Source organism: Falco punctatus (assembly GCF_963210335.1).
Source record: "Falco punctatus genome assembly, chromosome: 5".
Taxonomy (NCBI): Eukaryota; Metazoa; Chordata; class Aves; order Falconiformes; family Falconidae; genus Falco; species Falco punctatus.
The window spans coordinates 81,950,875-81,977,046 of NC_137584.1; the positions used below are offsets into that span (position 1 = coordinate 81,950,875).

General features: G+C 41.9%; 1 long non-coding RNA gene across 1 annotated transcript; it reads right to left on the reverse strand.

The window, feature by feature from the left end:
* Window positions 1–1,610: 1,610 nt before the first annotated feature.
* On the reverse strand, window positions 1,611–25,713 carry LOC308064422. The gene is made up of 2 exons (XR_013928372.1): window positions 25,662–25,713; window positions 1,611–23,994 (listed from the first exon to the last, which is right to left on the reverse strand). It is a non-coding gene; the product is annotated as an uncharacterized lncRNA (long non-coding RNA).
* Between the last annotated feature and the right edge of the window lie 459 nt (window positions 25,714–26,172).

Sequence of the window (26,172 nt, forward strand, 5' to 3'; positions counted from 1 at the left end):
ATCTTCCCTGTTATGCTGAAAGGGAGGATCTGCCCATTAGCTCTTTTCACCAGCTAACTCCTCCATCCATAAACATATGGGATACTTTCTTCCAGTAAAGTCCTTTAACATTGAGACCAACAGGCCTTTTTGTTGTTTTTTTTTCAGATTGGCATCCTCCTCCTCTCCCGGTTTTGCTCTCTTGCTTGACTCAGTGTCAGTGTGACATGTACTTACTCTTTTGTGCTTTCAGGGCGATGCGCAAACAGATTATTTAAAGGCTCCAGATAAGACAGGCAACAGAGCAAGAATGTGTTTCAGATAAAGGCCATAATACAGGAAATTCTCCCCCTTTGCAAACACACGTTCATTGAATGCAGGGGGTGGGATCTCCCAGTTTCACTGACTGCGGTTGCACACAGAAATAATGATGGATTAATGATGGTTCTGGGATGATTTTTCATTTTGTATCCAAATGGGTTCTCATTAAAAGTTTTCTGAGCCCTTGGAACTTGGCTTTCTTCGTCCAGCTTCTAACATAGGTAGTTTCTGAATGGACTAGAAATCCTTTAAAGGTCAGGGAAGTTCTCTTTTTCAAATGGCTAGCTGGTGCTGGTACAATTATTAATTAAACTGTATCATATTCTGGTCATTAGCCACAATGATCAATGATTTCCTCAGAGACAGCTGTTCTATTAAAAATACATCAGTAATAGATGACCTTCTCTGAGGTTCCTGTTCTAACATGTACCTAGCAGCTCTGAAAAGTAGCATTTTAATAACAGATGTGAGTCGTTGCAGTTCAAGCTTGAGACCAGGACTTTACCCCCCACGAGTACCAAGGCTGCCGATGGGCCGTTGTCACAGAGTTTGAGGGTGGCCGATACACCCGAAGGCTGCACTGCCCTTCAGCGAGGCCTGGGCAGGCTGGAGAGTTGGTGGAGAGGAACCTCGTGGGGTTCAACAAAGGCAAGTGCATGGTCCTGTGGAGTCTCCTTCTCTGGTGACATTCAAAACCCACCTGGACGTGACTGTGCAACCTGCTCTAGGAGAACCTGCTTTAGTAGGGGGTTGGACTAGATGATCTCCAGAGGCCCCTTCCAACCTCGACCATTCTCTGTGTGATTCTGTGTGTGTACTTTGAGTCCTGTGCTCTGCTCCAGGATCACCACCCTTTTACAAGCAAATCCTTCCATGACAAAGACCAGTTGCCATTCTCCATCCCTGTGAATCTCCTCCCTGGAGTCCAAGTATAATCCAAGCAGGATACGCAGATCCTGCACTCAGGTGGCCAGTGTGCAAGATGGGTGAGGGAAACAATCCTTCCTACACCCAGGAAGTCTGTACTTTCCATCTGCCTCTCCAGAAATAATAATGTGATACCGGGGTTTTGACTAGCATGAAATACTGCTGTCTGCAGCATCATTCAGCACTTTCCTTCCCTCCTCTCTCAGTAATAACTTATTCTTGACAGGCTTTGCCCACCAAGGGAAAAAGGAGGCTATGTGGCTGGATGATACATAGGTTTTAAAAGTATTGACCATTTTGCCACTCTTCAGTTTCTTTGCCATCCTTCAATCACTCTGATAGGCGGCCAATTGTACAAACATTTCCAAAGTTATTAGCTTTAAAAAAAAACAAGGTCTGGAAGACTTTTTTGCTGATTTTTTTTTTCCCAAATATTTGGTCATTGCTTAAAAGGCCCCAGCAGGGAGAGGGGTGAAAAAGTTGGGATAAATTAACCTCCAGTGCATAATATTTTCAAAATAAGGCTATCCTCTACTGAGCAGTATAAGATTCTCATCATCCTTTCACTCCCGAGACTTCAATACAACGGAAAAATGGACTTTTAAAAAGTATTTCTTGCATAAGAGAAATTACAGGCAAAAAGCCGATAAATATTTTCATCTGTTGGTACATATACAGAGAGAAGGACAGTGAAGAGGATAATTGTACTTTAAGATACTTGAGGTTTTTTAATTCTAATTTAGCAGGAGATGTAGTTCTCTATGATTAATCAGCTCTTAGAACTAAAAATTAATGAATAGCACACAGAAAACACAGAAAGCTAGTGGTCAAAGATGGTGCCTTCATAAACATAGAAAAGCAGGGGGAGATGCTTCAAGGTTGTCATATGATTGAAGTGCTTTCTTCAGCAGGAAAATGCCTACATGATGAGGTTACTGGCTTAAGAATGCAAGAGAGATCTTTCACAATATTGCAATCATTACATTTCATTGCTCTCCCTTGGTGCACTAAAAATGTATACCAATACATACATGTAGAAAATATCTTGAACTTGCAGCTTTTTCCAGCAGTTTCAGAAAAGTGACTTTTCTAGAGGCATGGCTGGCAGAAAGATGCCATCTCGATCCATTTGTGCCTGTACCCATTTAATTCCTGTTCTAGTTATTTGGAAAGGTGAAGCATATTCTATAAAAATCCCAGTCTAATTTTCTAAGTAATAGTTGATTCGTCCCAGCGGGGTGAATGTGGAAAGGAAATGCAGATTTCCTTGGCAGAACACTCACCTGTGTTGCATTACAATGCCCATGATGGGTGGGAAAAGAGAGGATTGTGCATTGAAATCCTGGGTTATATTGTTTACTGGGAAAAAAAGGAAGAGTTTGAACTAAAATAATGATATCTGGGGAGTAAGGGACAAGAGCTCTTAGATAGATAGTAGGTTTCTTATTCGTATATTCACCCACTAAAATGCCGTCAGCAATCAAAGCTGTTTCTCAAAAAAGCACTCCAGTACAGTTGTTGCAACTTAAAATTTTGTTCATTTATTCCAACAGTTATTGAAGAAGCAATCAGTTATGGTTAAACCTGAATAAAGCAGTTCTTCAAGATGAGAGTTTATTTATTTATTGCTGACTCTTTCATAATTAATGGAGTTTCATTTAGTTGAGCCAGTGACTCAGTCACTCAGGAGAGTGAGAGCCATTGTTCCTGCTGTGTTCTCAGCCTCTGGAAAGCATAAAGCCGAGAGGAGAAAACTCACGCTGGCTAATGCTGAGACCAGTCCAGCACCATAGATGAGAATGTTTAAATATATGAATATTTGTGAGCGGAGGAACCTCTGTGAGGAAGAAGGAAAATCTATTTAAAATCCGAAACGGAAAAACCCAGTGGCATTTAATCAGAATAAGTAATCAGGAGAGACTTTATGTCCATGTCCAAATGAGGAAAAAGGAGGTGTAATTCCCTCACCCAATTAAACCTCAGGACATACTTGTTCAGAAAACAAGTGCCACTGCAATAGGTTTAGTAAAGTGTCACACCTTTCCCTTGAAATGAGCTAATGATTCATCTGTCATGCGGACAGGAAAAGGTTATTACATGTAATCCATTGCTTCAGCAATTAATGTGGGGCAGCTGATACTTTTGTAAAGGCTAATCTGGACATTCATCCTCAATGTTCCAAGCTACAAATATTAATCATGGAATAATGTAGTCTGAAAGGGACATCTGGAGGTCATCTGGTCCCATCGCCTGCTCAAAGCAGGGCTTTGTCGTTACAGCAGGCTGCTCAGAGTTTTGTCCAGTCGAATTCTTATTTTCTCCAGGGATGGAGATCCCACTGTCCCTATAACGATATAGCTCAGTGAACACAAAGCTCAGGAGGGTAAGGGAAGAAGCAGACAAACAAAGGGGAGTAAGATCCTAAAGTAAGGACAGGACGAAATTATGATTGACATGCTAAAGAGAGGGAGAGGGGATAGAAAGTTCTTTCTCTATCCCATAACAGCACAGCAGTCAGAATGTGTCTTAGACCAGTAACAGGTACATGGGGTGCGTGGAAGTGGTTGTCAAACACTTAGAAGATAACTGGAAAGAAGAGAGGAACAGACTTTTCTCTGTGTTCACTATGGGTGTAGCAGATCAGCATGAGAGGAGTGTGTCGATCATTAGGGAAAAGCTTTTTAACAGTACAGACCATGAAACTGGAGTTCTGCCTCAGTGTGGGCTCTCCATCACTGCAAATTTCAAATAAAATGCCAGTCTGTCAGGAATGTCTTATGCACAGCTAATCTGACCTTTCAGTAAGGTGATAGACAAAGTGATTTCTCCTTTCAGCTTCATTTCCCCTGAATCTGTGGTGGAAGAATGAGGACATTGAAACTCTTACAAGGCCATGACTCAAGGATCAGGAAGCAACATGCCAGTCCAGCACTATAGATGCCAGTCCAGTGTGTAGATGTAAATGCTTATGCTGAGTACTTGTAAACCACACCCTACAGACCTGATCTACATGTGTCAAATTGACTATTGTAAGAGTAGAACAAGCTCCATTTACATACTTAGCTGTAACAAAAAAGGTGATGTTTTGAAATGAAGTTCCCTTAAAGAAGGGTCTACTCAATGATAAAACATAATTTTTGAGGGTTAGAAAGCTCTTACCATTAGCCTTCCTTTGAAAAACTTTGTCTTTGATCTTATTTATAAAGCTAATATTCTTCATTGAATGATAAAACATACTGTCTCTGCATAGTAGTGACTGGGTGAAAAGACTGGTAAAGCAATATAGAACATCATTACGCAAGTCACTGCACCAAACCCTGCCTTTCTAGTGAGTTAAAGTTTGGGGGGTTTTGTGGTGGTTTGTTTGTTGGGTTTTTTTGGTCTCTGAATACAGGCAATGATGGTATTTGCACTCCTAGTGACCAAGCACACAGATTACAAAATAACACCGGCAGCAGTGAGTGCCTTTGGCAGTCCTAAGAGAGAGACCCAGGACTGAATTGGCACGTAGACTGAAATATGTGCTGCAGTCTCCGTACGGCTACATCTGGTGCAGCTGCAGTCTCTTGCTACCAGAGGACCCAGTGTACAGTATTCTGCAGAAAGCGGATCGAGAGAGTTCATAAATGTGCTGTGGGTTCCCTTGAGATCTACTCAAATGCTCAGGTCTTTAACAACTCTTTTTCTTAAACTAACATTGTAATTAAAACAAATCTACTGTGATGGTAATATTATGCATGTGTCAGCAATGACTGTGGAGAAGAGAAGTGCAAATTGCAGTTCAAAGTCTTAACCCTCTAATTAATGAAGCAGGTTCTTGAAAACTGTGATATTCACTGCAGGTGCAAAAGTTCACTTGAGTATGTTCACTGGCTGAGTAAAGATTAAAGAGCACTTTGATATATGTGAGTGAATATGTGTGAAAATCACATTTGTACCCTGCACTCAAGAAAAAGCTGGCATTTTAGCAGAGACAAATCCATACCAAAACCTGCTTATTACTGAGCAATGTTTCTGTCCTACATCCTCGCTTACAAATCAAATGTTGTCCATAGGTCCAAGTATCCACAGAGCAGCATAACACAGACTTCTCTATATTACCATGTTTCTAGGAAATAATATGTGGCTTTGGGACATCAGTGTTTTGAGCTGCAGTTACAAAAAGATGAACAATAGCAAGCATTTACTTTTCGATTAGAAAGCAATGTAAATTGTGCATTCTGTTTCACCAGAGTTCAAACGTGCATAAGTGACATTTGTAAAGATTAGAAGGGTGTTGATGAGTATATGAATAAATTAAATACGTTAGTTTTGAAATAAAACTTAGGTATTCAGAGGTAGAATTGTCTTCATGATTTTTTGTATTGGCTAGGTTTGCACTAAACCCCATCTTGTGATGATGTGTAGAACACGGAGAAGGTGTTGTGAAGGTAGGTCAGAACTGTATGAACTGTTTGCTTGATAGGTTGTGGGTTTTGTTTTTTTTTTATCAAAGTGCTTACAATGAAATGTTCTAGAACATCACTAAGTGTTAGGAAATTCATTGCAACCAGCCAGACTGGATACTGCAGAATCACACTTGTGTTTCTACCATATTTATTTGTCCCAGGAACAAAATCTCTGGCAAGTGCTATAAATATACAAGACGTACTGTATTTCTTATATTTGAAAAATCAGAGGCAGGGAACTGCTAGTTCTAACAACATTTGTAGTATTTATAACTTGTAACAACAGAGTGTGTTTTATGATGGAAGTGGGATTTGCAGGGGCACCCTGCAAGAGAGAATGCACTAAACATGTTTCTGTTGGTTTTCCTGGTCTTTGCCACTTGTCTTACCACCCAGGATAAAACCTTTCCCCTGAGTAGAGGGTTCTTTATTTTGTGAGGTTTGACAAATTTCACTCATTTGTGGAAATAGGAGAATGGGGGAGGTGAAGAGGGGTTTATGTTTCTTTTGGGAGAAAACTTGAATAAAAACATTCTTTATGGTTTTTATTCATATTGATATTCATATCAGATGCATATTGGAACTAAAATTACAGACTGACAATGTTGCCCCATCAGCAGATAAAGCACAAAAGGCATTTCCGTTGCCGCTGAGTCTCCCATCTCAAAGGGAAAGGGTGGATGGAAGTTTTCCCGCTTTTCTATTTTTGCCTAATCTTTGCTCCTGGAAATGCTTTAACTGTTGTTGTTGTGCTGCGGCGTGGTGGCAGCTCAGTCAGAGTTTGCAGCACAGTCTATAAAGCAGAAAGACAGAAAAAGTGATTCCTCTCCCAAAGAGAAGGAACATAAAGGCAGACAAGAGACAGCAGATGGATGCGAGTCAGATGAGGGGCTAAAACAAAACAGTAAGACAATGTTGGCTGCTGTGACAGCCAGCAATTCCCAGCAGACCTGCATCTTAATTGCTGTTAAACTTCTTAGTTGTTGCTGTTAAACTGGAAAAATAGCAAAGGAAGGATTTAAAGGTGGCACAATCAGTTGGCTTTGACTATGCCTGGGATGTGTTCCCTCCCAGCACGGGGGGCACGCAAGGGCTTTAGAATGTGATTCCTTCAAAATGTTACAAGGGGATGGACGTGTTATGGGTTGAGCTGGGGTGGAGATCAGTATTTTCTAGCACTGTTTATCAACAAGTCTGTGTGTCTGCTACAAATGGTGCTCCCTTTTAGCTTTCCCTTTCATTCTCCTGGTTCATGCTACCCAGCACCTCTGCTCCTGTGCCTGGGAAAAGGTTAGGAACCAGTTGTAGGATATTTTGTTAGCTTTAAGCCGCACGTTACCCCAGCTGTTTTTAAAAGGTAAATCATGGTGTTATGTATGTTTGGAGACTGCTATAGTTTTCTTCTGAGAGTTAGAGAAGCTTGTTTTAAGTGATTAACCTCAAAGTCTTTCTTTGTAAATTCACGTAGATCTGCAAATTCTTTCCCACTGGCATTTCTAGAGAACGTGGAAGGTTTCTACCACACAATTCTCCAACCATTTCTGCAACTTTACTGCTAATAGTTTCCTGAGGGGATTTGATTGGTTTGTTTATTTTGAATGAATCCTATTTTTCTAGCATCCCTTATACCTCCAGCAACCTTCAGAATTTCTTATCTACCTTTGCAGTTTTCCCTCTGCTGGTGACAGTAATCTTATTATAATCTATTCTAGCCTGTAGAGAATTCTAATGAAATCTCTTTAATGTGCCTCAGCACACTTGTTAGAAAGGCAGGGTGACTCACACGCTGAAGTTTTTAAGCAGTATTTGAGGAAGGAGAGAACTGGGTAATTCAGAGAATCGGCAAGGTTATAATGACAACTGCGTCAGTTTGGAATCTGCAGAGAAGGAATCGAGCTGCTGCGGGTTGCGGACTATTTCGCTAGGCTATGTGAGATACAATATCTGCCTTTGCTGTTTATTTTTCATCCGAGACTTTAAAACCATTGCACAGGTATTCAGCCACAGGGAACAGAAGGAAACATGCAGAACTAAGAGGAAAACGTACAGAGAAGACCTCTATAATAAACTGAAATCAAGGACCCTGATGCAGTACTGTTGAAAACTACTGCAAGAAATTTGCTTGCATTTTTGATCTTACACTGCTGACTAATTAGGCTTAATGTGTTCAGTGTGCTCTGAACGAGGTATTAAATGCACGGAATAATATGTTTCAGCACTTAAACCCAATGGAAATAATCCTGTTAAGGTGATTTGGCCAAGTCCCTGGGTGGCATGCATAACGCTGGCAGAAAGTCCAGTGAGCTAAATTACGTTTCCTGCACAGACAGGCATGGCAATATTTTTTTATAAACCTAACGTGTAACAAAATGAGCAAAGCATCACCTAGAAAAGGATCCTACTTCCTTGCTTCATAGTATTACTGGTTTTTCATAATTGAAATCCCACCTACTAAACTATGTTAATAAATTGAATTAAGCTTAGCAACATTCCTAAGGGGAAAAACATTTAGATATTATTCACCAGACATTTATTTAGCAAAGTGTCTCCATTTTATTGGCTTCTATCCATGTGGTTTTTAACATTCAGAGAGTTAGTAATTTCTTTTGCTGTTTAAATTTGATTAGATCATGCTATTTAAAATGTCTATAATCAAATAAAATACCTGTAGCTCAAAACTCTCAGGCTTATTACTTTCTCAAGGCTCTTCAATGCTGAATGAGGAGCATTTGTCCTAATCAATTAAGTGGTCAGCAATTTAAAGATAGTGATTATATTTTCTAAGAGAGAAATAAAATCAGATCTATCTGTTTTCTCTTATTTCACGTAAAGCTTCATTCACAGATCTGTAGAGGTCTTCTGTATAGAAGGTCCTTCTAAACAGAAGCAACCACACTCCCCACTGCCCGACCCAGTTAGGACAGTGCAGTATACAAAGCAGAAAGGAGATCTTCCAATAGACACGACACCGAGCAGGTTCTTACTAAGCTAATGAAAATAGCTCCATGAAATGTTGGAGAGGAATGGGCCTATTTATCTTCAATAACACATACAGTTTAACATCATTTTCCCATTTCTCAGTCCCATTACTGCTTCAATGATACTTATTCCATGCCAAGACATTCCTGACCATCTTCTGGTCTCAATCACGCTCCTTTCACTGGCATACAGGTAACTTTAAAATCACTGTTGTGACTGTTCTTCCAAATCACCCAGTGACCTGGGATTCTCTCTAAGTCATTTTGCATTCTCCCAGAAACAACAAGGTTGCATAAATCAAGATACGGACAATACAAGATGATTTTTTTTGCCATGCTAGCGGAAATGAGAGGTAGCCTTTCGTTTTTCTAAAGGGAAGAATCAGCTTGGATGAGCCTGAAAGCAAGTACAGTCCCAATGTTTCAGGATGCTTATAATGGCTAATCCAGACTCAGAGAACTTTTAAAAATATAAATAAAGCGGTAGGTATTTCTTCTTCCAGGACTCCACTCCCTCTGTTTAAATCTGTGTGGCATCAGCTTAGCGTTTAAAAAGACTCTTAATCCTGTTGCCCAGTGGCAATCAGTTAAAAACTTCAGGAATGACTGGGGCACGTTCTTGCCCTAAGTTGCCATCAAATTTTGTTAAACCAGAGAGTTTTTCAAGCCAGATCTTCTGTCCTCCCACCATGTCCAATGTCATCCCAGGATGAGCAAGTTAACAAATCAATGTCCCTAGTAGACACTTCTGGCGTTTTTCTCATTTTCTCTTCATTTACATTTGTTTCTTTCTGCCAAGGGTAATTTCTAGTTTTAGTCATTACTCATGTATAAAAAATGTCTCACCTTTCTCCTACTCTGATTTCATACTTGTGAAATGAAGACTGCTTCATCACCCTAAGAGTGGAACAACCTTAGCAGGAGATATTAAGATCAGTCTTAGGGGACTAATTTCAAGCTTGCTTAGATCTAGAACTAGTGTGAATTGCTCCAGTGCTGCAAAACATTTTTTTTTGTCCTAACATACACATTATGTTGATGGAGCTTATGTATGCATAAAATCCTCCGCTTCAGTCTTTTGCCGGTGACATGTGGGCAAGAGTGGATCCACTTCCAGAGACAAATCTCCATAATACTTTCTGGACTGAACTCCATAATACTTTCAGCTCTAAAGAGCTTGAGGTCTCACCCTCAAACTACAAGCAATTCAGAGTATGGGGCAGCTATTCCCAGTTTAAGAAAATACTAAAAGCTCCCATGTACAAATAATTCAGGCCGAACCAGATGTTTGGCATGAAAAATATGAACATGAAGCTAGATGGAGGGACCAGGCAATCCTTCCTGGTGTCAGGACTTGCCTTTGTAGTAAATGGCAGTTATAATAGGGTTACAATATAAAGAGATAGCACTGGATTCACATTTTCAGTGCAGAGAAGGGGCTCCAAAACCTTGTTGGTAGCTCAGTGAGAGACCTCGGTTTGCTTGCAGTTGTGCTCTACATTCAACCATCCTTGCAGATAAGTGTATTTTGCCCTTTAAATCTGGATTGTGATGTGGTTAAGATTTATTGTCCTGTATAAAGCAGGGACTTTATTGAACCTGGCAGTATTTTTCATTCCAGTCAATTTACTAGAAGACCTTATGTTCTCTCAAGAAAGGCTCCTGCTGCTGGTGACCAGCATTTGAAATTCAGCAGCTAACTTTGCTTTGTTTTTTCAGTGGTTTTTTTACAATGGTTTAATCTCATTATAAAGTCAGTGGTGAAATTCTCTGGTCAGCATTAAGCACCAAACCCTATAGTTCAGCTGAGCTGAGAGAAACAGTCTATGTTCCCCATTTTTGCAAGTGGAAGGGATGGAATTTTGATAATCCTCACAGATTTTTCTGTTCTGTTCTGTTCATGTTATCATAAATCTCTTTAGAAGTGTTTCACTACTTACTGTGACAGCACTGTGCTTTTGGAAATGTTTTCAGTCGTCTTTGCAACCATCCTTAAAGGCAGACTGCAAATAAATTGTTCCCCTTAGCTTTTGTTACACCTTTTCTTCTACCTCCTCGTGAAATTATAAATGTTTTCTTGCTGTTGTTCATTTGGAGATCTCTGGTTACTGACTTGTTTATTTAATAAAACCTTTCTTGTTCCCTGCCCTATTTTTAGTTTAGTTTAGTTAGTCCTATTTTTAGCTGGCCTTCATAAAACAAGGATCAGCCTCTTTATTTTTACTATTATTTTGAGACTTAACTTGTCTGGTTATATTTAAAAATTAAATAGCTCTTCTTTTGACCACTCAGATTTTACTTCTGCTGCCATCTTCATCTGTTATTTTTATTACATTCTTTTAGATTGTAGAAGGCTTCCTTGCAGAGTCCGAAACATCTTTCCCCTTCAGAGCGATGCACTTTTTTGAAGCTAATGGCACCACACAGGAATGTTCGGGGTTTAATGTAGTACAACCATGTTTCCTTCCTTTCCCTCTTCATTAATGTTTCAAATGTGGTAATTTTAACTTTATGCCAAGATTCTGATGGGAGAAGGAATGGAAGATAAGTACTTTCTACACTGATCTGCTCCTTGAAATCTTTTAAATGCAACATACCTAAGCCTTGAATAGCAGAAGTGGCATCATCGTGCATCAGGATTTTAGTCTCGCTGACCATGCAAGGTTCCTTAATGAAAAAAGAGTAACATTTCTACATCATATGTTTCCTTTAAGTGGTATCTCTGGCAATGTCTGCATCATGAATACTCCAAATTCATATGGATACTGTGTTTTCCCACCTGTTGTATTAGAAGTAACGTTGCAGCCATACAAACATACCAGCTGTTCAGTGTGATTTTTTTCACCATATTATTTTGGTCGTCTGTTTTAATTTTTTTGTAATGAATCCCTGGCAGGAGATGGTAATTGCAGCATTTTCATAGCCTTTCAGGCCTAAAGTTCATAACAAAGTTAGGTGTGGTTATACGTTATTTTACAGACTAAATTCTGCCTCGTGTTCTTTGAAACAAGAAGAGGAACAGATAACACATTTTCTCAAGCTCTATGAAATTGTTTTTATCTCTCGGTGGATTTCATTATTTCTGTATAAAAAATAGAAGCAGAAGAGGTTCTTGAGGTCTTAGTTGCTGTAGGCTCTATTGTACAGAACATGTCAGATCTACATTTGGTTTAATCTTAAAGAAAAAGATGGGGAAAATTTAAAGTGCTACAAATGGTAGAAAATATTATAATACATAGCATTAACTGGGAAGATGTCTGTGAATATCACTTGTAATCATCTTCCATTAATGCTGTTTCTCAAACTGTATGATATATTTTCTGAAGTATTTCTACTAACTCAAGCGCACATGAATGACATTTTGTGTTATTTCTTCCTCCATACTTGTGCTATTTAATCATTTACCCAACAACCAAGCATTATCAGTCATTTCAATCATTTAACCCTACCAACCTTTCTGCAATAGCTTTCAAAGGAATGAAGAAGTCACAGTCACAGACTTCTTCAAGTGCACTTTAACTAATGTGCTGCAGGTACCGATGAAACTACGCTCATAAATGTAAATATGATGTTGCTATGCCAGCAGACAGACTATTATTTTAGCTCGAGTAAGCACCACTGGGCTTCATGCTTTGCCCATGAGTGCCAGAGGTTTCTATATGTTTATCTAAAGTTTTAAAGAAAAGGTATTGGAGGTATGCTCATGTAAAGTCTATTCTAAAACATGAGCACTGAGAATTAGTTCCAATTCGAAATGCACCCATGGCCCCAGTAAAAACTTTTCGCTTATGGAAAGTCTTCTTTTTCTTTGTTTCCTTCCTTTCTTTTTATGTCTCCTTGCTTTTCAAGGTTTTGATATACTTACTGGTTAGCAATAAAAACTGGCGTTAGCTGAAGCAAATTTTATTCTTTCAAAGCGTTTGGCCAGAAAGCACTAGACTGTGCTGCCCATGAACTTCTGGTCCCCCTCTGCTGCACCAACAGTAGACAGATGCTGCCAGGGCTGAATCAGGGCATTGATCAAGATTTCAGTGTTTGAGATGAAGGCTGAGAGGAATGGGCATCCTCCCAAATATCAAATCGTTGCTGCGTTCAACGGCACTATTTTGTGCCATTGAGTAAGATCATGGTGTTCAAGACCACTGTCTCCTAGTGTGTAACTGTACCACCGAGGTGCTGTTCAGCAGTGCTACTGTTCTGACTGAAACTGAAAGATGAGAGGAAGAAGCTTTAGGAGGATGAGAGGTTTCAGGGATGCTCCAAAATAAGAAGACTTCTCGACAGTAATCTGAGGGTCTTCATTTATTCAGCTCACAAAGAGAAGTAAAGCCCAGCAATTTTAGTTCCCTTGAAACTAGCCTGCAGTGGAGGAAATAAGTAAGAAAAGTATAACCGTATATACTTTAGGTATATAATAATATACATAATATACTTTATTATATGGATATATATATATGGTTTATATCCACACGCTCACACTCCTGTGTGGTTTACAGCACCGTAAGTACACAGCTATCAACCTGACCCTTCTGATGGATGCTGTAAGGTTTGTTTTCTACTCAGCTGAAAGGCGAAGCTCTGAAATGCAGCCCTGTGTGGGGTGAGCCAGGCTAGCAGTGACAGCACATCGTAGGACCTCCGACGGGGTGGGTCACACTACTGCACCTTTCCAGAGCACCCCCAGAAAGCCAGGCTGTGCCAGGCTGTGTGAGGCTTTTTTCCACCATCAGTGTCATGTCTGGGACTGACTTGTTTGCCGGGGCTGGGAAAGGGTGGACATGACAATTTCAGACCTTCTGGTTGGGGTTTCAGAAGGAAGTGCAAAAAAAATTGTTCTCTCCTGTGTCACCTGCTCTTGTCAAGGGGCAAACCCACTGAGCTGGTCGTGGGCTGACTCCCTGTTCCTCACTTCAGCAAGGAACTGATTAAAGAAAGCTAAATGTTTCCTTGGCTTGTAAAGGTTTGATCTTCAATGCACTGAACCTTGTGATAGGAAACGGCACCATTTCCTTCACTAACTCAGTAGGGAGTACGCAGGGAGGCATGAACCAGCCTCTGCAACATCTGCCTGAGTGACACTGCTCTGAGGCAGCACTGGCTTGCTTTCTTCAAGCTGATCCTTCCAATGCTCCAAGTTTTCCCAAGGGAAGGGACTTCAGACCCTCCGCTAGAGTCAGAGACAGGTCCCATTCCTTCCATAGACCTTAAACCTCCCCCTTGACTGACTGTGAAGGAGCCAAGAGAGCCTTCTGCTGAGATTTGACTGTCAGCTGTGGGCTCCATGCAGAGTGGTGATGAGTGTTGTCTTTTGGGAGAGACCAGTTCATGATGGCTATCACCCCCTTACCCCTGCCTTGCTCTCTGACAAGCTGGTAAGTGGGAGGCAGTGGTGTATGCCATACCCTGAGCCCCTCCGGCAGCTTCTCATGAGGGTTGAGATGTGGAGGGGTCATCCATCCCACCTGATTTCAGCACCAGCAAAGAGCCAGGGCTTGTCCTGATCACAAGGGAGGGTGTGATGAGTCTGTGTTTTGTGACTCCTGCGACAGTCCCGTCAGCAGGAACCCCTTCGCCTGTCACAAAAAAGGATTTTTTCCTTGGTGAAGCAGTAGCTCCAGGCCTGCAGTTCCTTCTGAGCTTGCTGTTCAAGTGACTCTTCAGTGTTCCTCCTCTAGAGTTCAATAGTATATCGAGAACTGTATAAGAAAATGCCTTTTTATGAGAAAAAGCCTTTTTTCTTTGTTCAAGATGCAATCCATGTTGAAAGTATTCAACTAACTTCTTATTTCTTAGGCGATTTATTTAACTGCAACAAAAAGATTTAATATAGGATGACTCATTACAGGTCTTAGAGCTATATCCAGAGCTCATTCAGCCTTCACTCTTGAATGTCCTTCAGTGTAAGGTGCATCAATCATTTTAATCCTGGAGCTGCCTGTGCTTATCAGAATTTATTTTTCTGTTTATCTCTGCTCTTCAAAATTACTTAGATGAAAACTGAGTGGATAGCAACAGTCATGTACTGTAGTCCATGAATTCCTTTTCAGGCAGGAAGCTTTCTCCTTGCAAGATCTTTTCTGGCAAAAGATCTGTTGATTGTGACCTTGGTGTCTGACCTGTACTAGAGAAATGAACTTCTTTCTATATCATGTGCTCTGCATCCTTTGGGACTTTTTTTTGTATACTGTGTACTGTGTACCATACCATGCACCTTGGAGTCACTCTCAAATCTCCTTTTGGAGATATTCAGAAATTTCATTTCAGTTTGAAAATACACAATAATTTGCATTTTAAAATGGAAATATGAAGCATTTCTAGAGCGTCAAATGAAATCTCAGGGGAACTCCCTCCTTTGATGCTGAGATTCAAAAAGAGGCTACTGCCATGTGGTCCCACAAGCATATCAGTTCATAAAAGCTGATTTCTGATTTCTAAAGGGCTTGAGTTCCCAAGTGCATGTATGTGTATACTAAAAACAGAATTTCAGACTAGCAGATGCAAAAAGGCAAGCAGGGATTATTACAGCTTCAAGGCATGAGAAAGAAAGTGCAGCAGTAAAGAAGGACAGGGATGCTTTCAATTCAAATGAATGCAAATAATACATGCTGATTTTCTAGTGGGAGATGAACACGTAGTGCCAGGTGTTGCCAGGAACCCAGGAGGGCATGGGATGGAACCAGCCTGTTCTCATCACTGTGTCCCTGGTCCATACTTGCATCCAGACGAAAGAGTAGTAAGGGATGCTACTGTGGGGTAGCATGGGGCTGGGAGAGTGATAGGTGTGTAACAAGAACTGTAGTATTGCCATGTCTGTCCTTTGAGCCTCCTAGGTGCCACCGTAGGAACATCTGAGTGACCCAGACTCCTACAGCCACCACTAAACTTTTTGTGTTCTGAGAAACCTGATCAAAGGCTACAGAAATCTCGTCACCAGGGGTTGCACACAAGACACAGCATGCCTGCTCTCCCATTTTGGAGCAAGAAAGACAAGAATTTAATTCAAAAAGTAGGGCTGAAGTTGTATCTTGCCAGTCAGAGTTTATTCTTCTGACCTTGTTTGCCGTAGATCTGTATTCCCCAACAGGTACGTGGAAATAAAGGGGAAAATATGCCAACAATGTGCCCATTGAAATTTTTCCATTAAAGCACAGTTTCATTAGAAATGTATCAGTTCATTGAGCTGCCCAGCGTTTGTTCAAAACTTCTCAGGCTCTTGATGACTCATGACCGAGGTTGATTACGTTTGCACTTCAAAGGCATGAAGGAGAAGCAGATCCAGTGTACGGAGCAACCTTCACCCCACGCCGTGGCGCTAGGACATCACTTTGCTAACTTGCAGCACTTCTTAATGAGTACAAGTGGGCAGATGTCAGACAACTGAGATACATTTTTTTATGGGCTAATAGCTAGGAAGGGACATAGATGAAAAGAAAAGGGAAGGGCGAAGAGGGCAGGTGATCAAGAAAGACTCTAATTTCTCCTTCCCCCCATCTGTTTTCCCCCCACCTGTGCCACCATGTGGCTCAGGGGAGGTGACTTGTGTTTGCATCCTGATGGTACGGGGCCAATTAGACACACGCTTCTGCGATTGGAAACGTATCACCAACAAAACAGTCTTGCCCAAGCATGAACATAAATTTAAAATGGCAGTGTCCCACTGTCCCACCGCCTGCCTCTAGTGTAGTGGAGGTTCAAACAGACCTGCTCTCTCACTGCTTGCTCTTTGCAGATGCCCTCATGCAGGAGAACTCTGGATTTCGGCTCCCAGCTGGTTCTTGGCCAGGGCACGTGCAGCTTGTACAGCAGAGAGGCTCCAAAGGTCACCAGCTGTCTTTAATATATGAACACATTAATTCAGTAAATCCCCATCAAAGCTACACAGGAGGTGTCTCTTGACTTTACATTATTTGATTGTATTTAATATTCTGTTAATTTGCCAGATGCTTTTTTAGAGTTTTAGCAGTGCTTCTGCTGCAGTAAAAATCAACGCTGCTCCTGGATTAGACTGCCTGTTTCAGTGCTGTCTGTGAAAAACTCTCACATCATTTAACAGTTTAATTTGCTGAAGACCTTCAAACCAATTCATTTAACAAGCACTTTCGGGCACTGAATATATATCTCTTAAAAAGATTTCCAATAAAAATGCCTGAGAGATAGGCCAGAGAAATTGATGCACTAAGACCTAGGAGTGAATGAGCAGTAAGGGAAAATATTTAGGGTTTGGGAGCTGGAAAGATGAGTGAGACCTTAGTAGAGAACTGGAAGGTCAGGGAAGAGAGAGAAGGAGGTTCAGCTGGGAAACTGTAGCTTTCGAGAGAAAGCTGATCCTGATCCTCCTGTGATTTAGGTCCCAGCTGAGTTATGTGGCTCCAGACCACATGGTTTCTTTCTCACTTGCTCAGGGCCCCAGCTGAGGGCTGGTTTGCCCAATATGTAATTCATCGTGCCACCTGGATACCCTGTGGCCTTTTAAGCTTATCTCCCTTTAGCTTTTCATATCCGTTTTGACATCAGCTACTCTGGTAAAATTGCAACCTCACTGAAGCAGGAACTCTTTGGACTACTGTGGAAATCCAAAAAAATCAATCAAAAAATCTTATGCAAACATAAAAAGAACCAATTTATGTTCAGTGAGATCTGGCACTGGAATTCAGTAATACTGTAATAAAGTCTGCACTTGCTGCTTCTGTTCTTCACTTCCTCTTTCTATTCTTTTTCTATTGCCCTTCCTCCATCCCTCAAGTGCATTTTCTCTCTGATTGATTTCTCAGTCTCTTTATTTCTGTTCCTCCCTTTTCCATATGTAAGAACCCTTCCTTCTGCTGTTTCTCTTATGCCTTACACTGTCTTTCCTTTTTCCCCTACCCTTTCTCTCTGTTTTATCATTTTTGCTGATACCTTTTCTTTCCCTTCCCTCCCTCCTTCCTGCTCTCACCACTCCTGAGGCTCAGCTGCAGCCATCGCTGACTCTACAAGCAGATCCACAAGTGGCTTACAGCCTCGCAGTGAGGGGATCTGTCCCCATGCTCGCCCCAGCTCAGCCTGAGGGCAGAAACCCTTCCTCATGTTCCCATCTCTCCCTGTGGCTTATCCTCCAGGAAAGATGAGCAGATGCCAGCTGGGCTAGGTTCCCCTGGAGCCACTGTCCAGCCTGGGCAACACTCATGTTGAAGAAACCCTCCTTGTTTTGTCCTTGGATGTAGGGCACTGCAGTAGCTTGCTGGATGTGAAGGCGCAACAAGGGCACGTGGGCAGCCCGAGCTCCATTGATGCTCAGCCCTCTGGTGAACTGATTCCAGTGCTGCGGGGTGCTGCGGGGTGCTGCAACTGTTCCCAGGTGCTGTGGTGTCTCTGGGGAGAGGATCTGTACTGGATGGGCTGATTTAAAACTTTTCTTCTCCGGCAGTCAAGATCAAATATGTTGTAACAGGGAACATTTCTTGCCTAAGGGGCTTGACTGCGTCCTGCTAATAACAATATTCCCTGAATAGATTTTAACGTATTTTTTTTGTTGTTCATTTAAAATTGGTGTTTGAAAGTTTCCTTTAAATGCATTTAGACATTTCCCTGGATGATCAATTATCTCAATTCATGTAACATTCTCATGCGTAAGCATTCCCTATGATGGCAATAAATGAAATTCAGTAATAAACTCTCATAAATTTATTAAGGTCCCACAGCCACATATCACCATTGTCAGTTCATATAATGCTTCCCTAGTTACTTAAAAGCTATATTACATGCCATTACATTTATAATCCCACTTAATATTAGTCCACTTAACAACCTCTCAAACATTTGGAGCTGAATTTACAGTCTCTCATCAGTGCCTCTCCAAGGTTTATTGCAACATTTCCTCTCTAAATGTTTTTGTGGTCTGAGAAAGGATTATTCTCATTGAAGTGTTATAAGCTTTGCTCAGCAACTCACTTATTTCTCCCCTCTTTATGTCTCTTTTTTTTCCTCTCAGCTCAGACCCTCCTCATTTCTCCTGTATTCCACTCTAAGCTAACCCCTCTCTATGCAGACAACAGCCTTAGGTGCTGGTTGTAAATCTTCAATGCAAATAGCCCTAGATACTGCATACTGCTTGCAGCAGCAGGAAAAAATAACCTGGGAATGACATTGCCTTGGTAGTATTAGCTGCTGTTATCTTGTACAATAAACTTGACATCCTTGCTTTCCACTGACTGTTCCTAAAAATACACAGCAGTCTGGATCTGTGCCATCAAGTCCCTCCTCTTTTATGAGACCATATCCCTCTGTTTATTCTCAGCATCTCTTTCTGACTAAACCCCACTTTCAGGTGGGTCAGGCGTGTTGGCAGACCAGGGCACGAGTTTCCAGACTGAAATATATGACCAGTTCTCATCTAGTGTTGCTGGCTAAGTAAAGTTCAGATATACTTTGCTATTAGAAAAAACCCTGGAGCATGCAAACCACAGTGAACTAGAACTACTGGTTTGTGCTGTCACCCTCGGACATGGATCAGAGGGCTTCTGAATTTGCCAGGTGAGGCGTGACATGGGTTTTACCCTTTTGTCATGCTTTCTGCAGCCAACTTCTGCAGGAAATGTCTGACAAAGTTCCCCCTGTCTGAACAGTTTCCTGGGCAAGTACATAACATTTCACGTTCATGATGATTTTTCTCTCTGTAATGCAGTATATCAGTATTACATCGTCACAGCAGCAATCCATTAGCGTTCCAACATGGTGCTTTTGCAAGGACTTTTGCAGAAAATCCTAATGAACCTTGCGTTTGCCAAGACACTGAATGCAGATTGAGGATCTGCTTGCCGGGGGGCCAAGAAAGATGGATCGAGGTAACTGTTGAACTAGTCTATGATTTTCCCTCCATCCTGCCCTCAGCTTTTCCCCCGGTGACCCCGCACGGGGCTCCAGGGGTAACAGTTCCACCTTCCACGGACCTCGCTGCTGGGTCAGCCCCACGGCCGGGTAGGGCTCAGCCCCCCCTGGGCTGCTGCCATCCAAGACCTGACTTCTCTTACCACGTAGCTGAGTTCGTTATGAAATAAGACTTTACTGACAAAACGCTCCAGCTTTCGTGGAAATGCAGGAGCACATTGTACGTGATGTACGGATTGGAAAACAACTCCTGCCCGGCAGGCTGGCGGAGAACACGAGCACTGCTGTGTGATTGATACCGGCCTGAGCTTTCTGCAGCTCTGCTCAGCAAGGGGCAGCCAGAAAGCTTCAAAAATCACCAGGATAAAGCCTTTTCCGCTAACACTATTAAGATCAAAACACAGCTTTCTTATTCCTATAGCTGTGTAGAGTTTTAATTAGGGCTTTGTGGCTGGCGGGGGGATTTTTTCTCCCTCACTTCATGCCGTAGGCGCCAAGATAGTTTTTTCATATTCCTTGACAAAATGAAATGGTGTCTTGACAAGACAAAACAAAAGGGAAAGAACATCTTTTCCAGCAGAAGAAAACCAGCCTGATGATTAATCTCTGCCACCAGCACGGTTGCGCAGGCACAGACCGGTGCCGCCGGGCGCTGGGACGTGGCCACCCCGCAGGCCGCGGCCGTGCCTCCAGCCGGTGCTGCCCTTGCTTTGTCCCGCTACGGGGGAGCAGGCCAAGGGGAAATAAATGCCTTTGCCTCTCAGTTGCTACCATAAAAAATCTGCCTGTTTAGCTAAAAACGATGACAAAGGAGTGCTCGTGTAAGACTTCAAGGAGGCTGGGGGACGTGTCTCTGTCTCCCAGCCCCGCTGCACGGGCAGTACCCTCCAGCAGAGATGCCAAACACGCGGCTGAGGCTGGGATCCGCAGCCTGCTCCAGAGAGCGGCCCTGTGGCCTCACCTGCCGTGTTTGCCCCTGTGGATATGCTCCTGTTCCCATCCAGCTTGGGCCAGCTCCGCAGACAGCAAGCTGGGCTGGAGCTTCTCCCGGGAAGCAAATGGCAGGAAGAGTGCACAGTCAGCACAGCCTGGCTCTCAGATCTCCATTTTTTTGGGGGAAGGGAGGGGGGTAATCTGGATTGCCGCACAGAAGGTTGTATCACCTGTGATCCGTCTATTGACAGAATTACACTGGCTCAAAAGGTAAACCTTTTCTGTACAGGTAAGCCTTAGCATCAGTAATTTTGCCATTTCCTGAAACCCCCTTGCACACTTTCCTCACATAATTTAAGTGGATGATGATATAATTGTGATCTCTTTATTTTGTCTTTGTGGATGCTACAGAAGGGATTATTTTCTTTTTCAATTTTTTTTTTTTTTTTTTGGCCTTGGTATTGTGATGCTGAGGCTTCGAACAGCTGAGTCGCCTGGAAATTCATATTTTCCCAGAAGAACCATTTGGCTTGCCTGCCGATGGCAGAGAGTGAAAGCTGGCACACTTACAAAAGAGAAAGCTTATTTTACCAGCAGCAACTGTGTCTTTCATTCAACCTGGAACAGCAGACAGGAAACCAAGGGATTGTTCAAGAAGCAATTTCAGACAAATTACAATCTGAAATCAGCTTCGAAAGAACTGTGAAGGAAAGCAACTATATTATTTCTTTGAGTTTTTCTGTTGCCATTCCCCCCTTTTTTCTTTAAAAAAAAAAGCAATAGTAGAAAGAAATCAACCTTCATTCGGGAGGAAAGTATATTCATTCCATTTCATTCGTATCTTTTAGCTTTTTCTCCTCTCTGATTTGTGAGTTCCCACAAGGGCGCTTTCCATCACCTTGATGAGGTTGTATGTTCCATATTTGAAGTTTGCGCCATTTTGGTTCCTCAGCGATTTCCATGGCTTAGAAGAAATCGGTTTTTCTTAAAGTAGTACATCTGAAATAGGTTTTTGTTTTGTCTAGAGAGAATCTTTCGTTCCTTTAATGAAACAAATCTTGTTTTAATGTGAGATCATATTGATTCTCTAACAGTTTTATTTCTACTGAATGCAGGACTGTGTCCCGTGGGTACAGTTCTGGGGAGGGAAAGTCGCAGGCAGCAGAAGGTACAAAGCAGTAACACTGGTTAAACTGTCCCTGTTTCCTCCCAGCTGGTGATATTTGAGAAGAAAGCAAATGTGTTACATGTGATGAATGTTGTGCCTTTGTGTGTGTACATGTGCCTCTTCCAGTTTATTATATGCCACAATTTGGAGGAGCAGAAAACTCTGCAAGAGTTTGAAAAGTAAGGACTGAGACAGTAACTGCAGTGCACCCAATGTCTAGGTGGTATTATTCTCCATCAAGAGATCAATTCTATAGTTTGCCTTTACGGTCTTTTATTATAATAAAAGTCCTGAGGAGGTTGAGCAGGGATGTGGTTCTCCCCACGACAGTGCTGGCTGAGGCCACAGAGCCCATCCTGCTCGTGGCAGGAGAATGCTGTTGTGGTGACCCTCCTGTCATTGTGGATGTTGGAATGCGTGTCCTGGTACAGTGGCTTTGTTGTGCAGAAGTATCAGGCCCCAGGTGGACTGTTGCAGGAACACAGACTGGGCACCCTGCTACCCAGCTCAGGGTAGCCACACTGCCGGGGCCATGATGGACTCATCTGGTTGCTCCTCAGCATCTCTCACAGCTTGTCTATTACTGTATTGTCACGATACCAATGCCTGAAATCATCCTGTGGCGGCATAGCGAAGACCGTAATAAAATAAAAAAGCAGCTATATTGGGTGAGCTCAAAGGTCCACCCAGCATCCTGCTTCCAGCTGTGGCCAGCAGCAGGTCCGTATGAAAAAGCCTAAAAAGCAGGGCAAACGCAAAGTGGTACCTTCCCAGCTACTGATTTTTTAGGGGCTTTCTGAGTCAGAGGTTCCATCGAGACAGCCACGTTCCCTCACCGCTGGTGGACATTCATGGTTACGTGAATTTGTCTGATCCCTTTTATAATTCATTTGTACGTTTAGCCTCTGCAACTTCTATGAGCAGTTAGTTTCACAGTTTAATTACGTGTTATGAGAAAAGGTATTTCTTTCTCTTTGTTTTAAACCTGCTGCCTGATAATTGGGGTGCCTTCTAATTCTCATAGTGGGTGGAAGATTGAGTAATTGTTCCCTGTTTACTTCAGTTATGATTACAAACCTCTATTATCTCCCCTCTCAGCTGTCGCTTCTTTTCAGCTGAAGAGTCCAAGCCTAATTAGTCTGTCCTCATTTCAGCAAGGCTGAAATCCAGCTCAAAATAATTGCCAAGTGCAATCTTAGCACACTTGTCCAAATCATACCTATAAACCTTTGGAGGTTATTTATATCTTTATAAGACCTGTTATGTATGCAAAGGGCATGTATGGGCTACTCAAAGCAGAAGGATATGTAAATAAATATGTAACACTTTTTCACATAATGTCACTTTTGATCAGCTATAATGGGAAAATGAATGTTCTGGTAAAGATCGGGTGCTTTTGTGTATCCAGGAAACTTATATCTGGCACAGAAATGCCTGAGAAGATGCCAAATAAAATATGCTTCAATTCTGATTTCTGCAGAAGAGGAAAAATTAGGAGAGACAGACTTTTAATTGGTGAAGTTCAACAGTGGGAGCCCTGTGGTGGTCTGTTTTTTTCTGACATGGTTGAATCCATCTGCCAAGGAACAGATTGGGTCATCTTACATCAAGAGCTAAGGTGTTTTAAAAGGCATTTATAAGTACCTGAACATAATTTAAAGCTGTCAAGATTGTACAAAATCATGTTGGTAAATGAACCACAGATAACACAATGAATGGCTTAGATACGCTTCATTAGAACTAGATGAAAATCAAAATCCAACTTGGCTTTGGCTAAATCATAAGGAAGAGTGTTCTGTCCTTTCGTTATATTCTTCTCCATGTTACAGTATGTATTCTTGGCAAACTAATCTTTTAATGTTCACAACCATTGTAAAAAAGTGGCAGGCACATCTTAGAGCATGTATGTATATGCCCTTTAAAATCAATTTATGGTTTCATAAACCAAACTAAGAATGAGACTGTGCTGAGTACAAATGGGCACTGCAGTCATGAAGCTCCAAATCTGCTGAAATAGTCTGTATAGATGTCAAGTGAAGTGGACTTTTTTAGTTTTCACATGTAACCATCACACTGCAAAGTACTACATATCCAAAACAATGTCAGCAGTACAAAATTCCATGCAAAACCTGATCAGTGTCTGAACTTCTGTTCAGAAGCCACTTTTCCACCTGATAGTAGCTGTCTCCCACCTCCCATAGGCACAAACTGTGTTTTTACTTCCCGGGTGGCTGTTGGGGAGCCAGGGGTCTGGGTTGCTCCGGGCATCACAGGGCAGCAGCTCTTTGGTCTCCCGGGCTCCTGGTCCACCTCAGTGTAGGTTGTTCCCTTCCAGTTGGTAGAAGCTTTAGAAATACTACGGGACTGTTTGGAACTAGAGGAAAACCAGATTTTGAAACATTTAAATCTTCTGTGAAATAAAACTGATTTGATGTTTTAACAGCTCTAATTATGCAGCAGATTTCAACTGAGCGTTTTATGACATGCGGAAATTTAATAACCTTTATAAACCAGAGATTTAAGTTTTGTGATGAGTACCAAAGTTTCAGAAGAGTTTTTAACTTTGAATATGAGTGTTTTCTGGGCTGCCTAAAGGAGGATGGAAGGAAGCTCCTGGATGAACTTGTGGTATCTTAAAAGAAAATACAAGCTGAACACTCAGCTGTGTAAAGAAAAAAACCCCAGGCACAGATAGTCAAAATAAGCAAAAATCGAAGGTGTGCTATTTATAAACCCTGACAACTAATGAACGTTCAGATCTTGCAGCTTTACATGTGGAAATACTGGATGTGAAAATGCAAACAGGCAGCCGAAGAGTGATGCTCTACTGGCTTTGTACTTGCTTCTCATGGGCCTCCCACGCATAGGCAGAAAGTAGGTAGCGAGGAGTGGGGTGGCCCCTGTGTGAGTGCCCTGTCTTTGTTCCCAGAGGTGGTTAGTCCTGGCCACCTGGGGCAGGTAGGCGTCTTTCAGGCAGTTTCTCCACTCTGAAGACAACACTCGATGGACTAACCTTGGTGCTTTTGGTTTAAAAAAACAAAACAAAACAAAACAAACAGGTCCTACTGCTTTGCCTGATTTTCCCCTCATTGTCTTGCAGAAATCAAGTGCAGCTTCATCCAACCGAGTGTGAGTTATTTCCTACCTAGTCAGCAGCACTTGAAAAAATCTTGCTACAGCCAGCATCTTTTAAACTGCTTAGTATTTTCCACATTATGAAGGTTATTTGTCCAGTCACTGCCATCTGCCTCCTCCTTATCCTTCCTCTAAACTAATAAAATATGTGGCTATTAATACCTTCAAGGAACCTGGTATAGTCCTTCTTAGATCTTTAAAAGATATCATGCTACTTGGTTATGGAAAATCGATTCTCAAACTCCTGAAACTGAAAGAAAACTCCTAAGCACAGCAAAAACAACCATCCAAATGTTCATCCAGAAACAAATTAAAAATTAATTCAGACTTTGGAATAGAGTCCCACATCACTCTTTTCTTCTTTGCTTTTCTAAAAGCAATGTAATGTCCTCATTTATCTTAAAGTAAGTATAGTAACCTTCCTGTTCTGGAATTGGGATATATTTCAAGGCACACATTTAAGGAAATTTAAATCCTGATAGATGATTGCTGGCGGGCTTTTCAGTCATCTTTGGGATTCAAAAGGCTGGCACAAGGGGCACCAGTTCTCCATGAGGCCAATCTCTTGAGTAACGTACAGCTGAACACAACAGCTACCTCTTGCAGGTAGCTTAAAATAACAATCCTGAGGTTTCTGAAGTGTGATGACACATGAAGGCAGACAGAAATTGGTCTTGAGCTTTCATCTGCTTGTTCCTTATGAGTGCAGAATGCAGTTGCAGTGTGGCTCAGGACAAACAAGTTTTACATGCACGGAACATGGGTGAAGCGATGACTCGGGCTGGGCGTTTGCAGGAAACAAATACTGACGTGGCAGCAATTTCTTAACTCCTCCCTTCCTTTCTGCTCACCTGGATACCCAAGGATATACCCCAAGGAAAAAAATGAGATATATCTGTGGCTCACTCCAAGCCCCATGGAGACATCTTCCATCTTGTACATGTGATGCTGCATTATGTCCTCTCAACCTCTTTTTTTTTTTCTTTTTCTTCCCCCTCCCACCTTTGGAGCATTAAAGATGTGTTGCATGGTATAATTACTGAAAAAAAGCAAGAAGGGAGGAAAGAATCAAAGCCAACATGTAGAATTAGGAAATACATCTGTTGGGAAGTACGGTCTTAATCTCTAGCAGGTTGTGCCTGCATTGACGTTTGTTACCACAAAGTGTATGTTCTTCCATGCACCTGCGTGATTTCTGGTTGTTTTTATGTTATGTGTCTGTACAAAGACTGTTTTCCCTTCAGCAGTGTGCCCTGGGTACGTCTGATCCTCTGACAAGGAGCAGAATTAGAGACAGTGGGGCTGCGTCAATACGGCAGCGGACGTGCTGAGGTGTAGGATTGTTATCAGCAGCTGCTCGTAATGCGGCAGGGCAGCTCATGGAAATACCTGCCGAGTGTCAGGCCCTGAGAAAGCT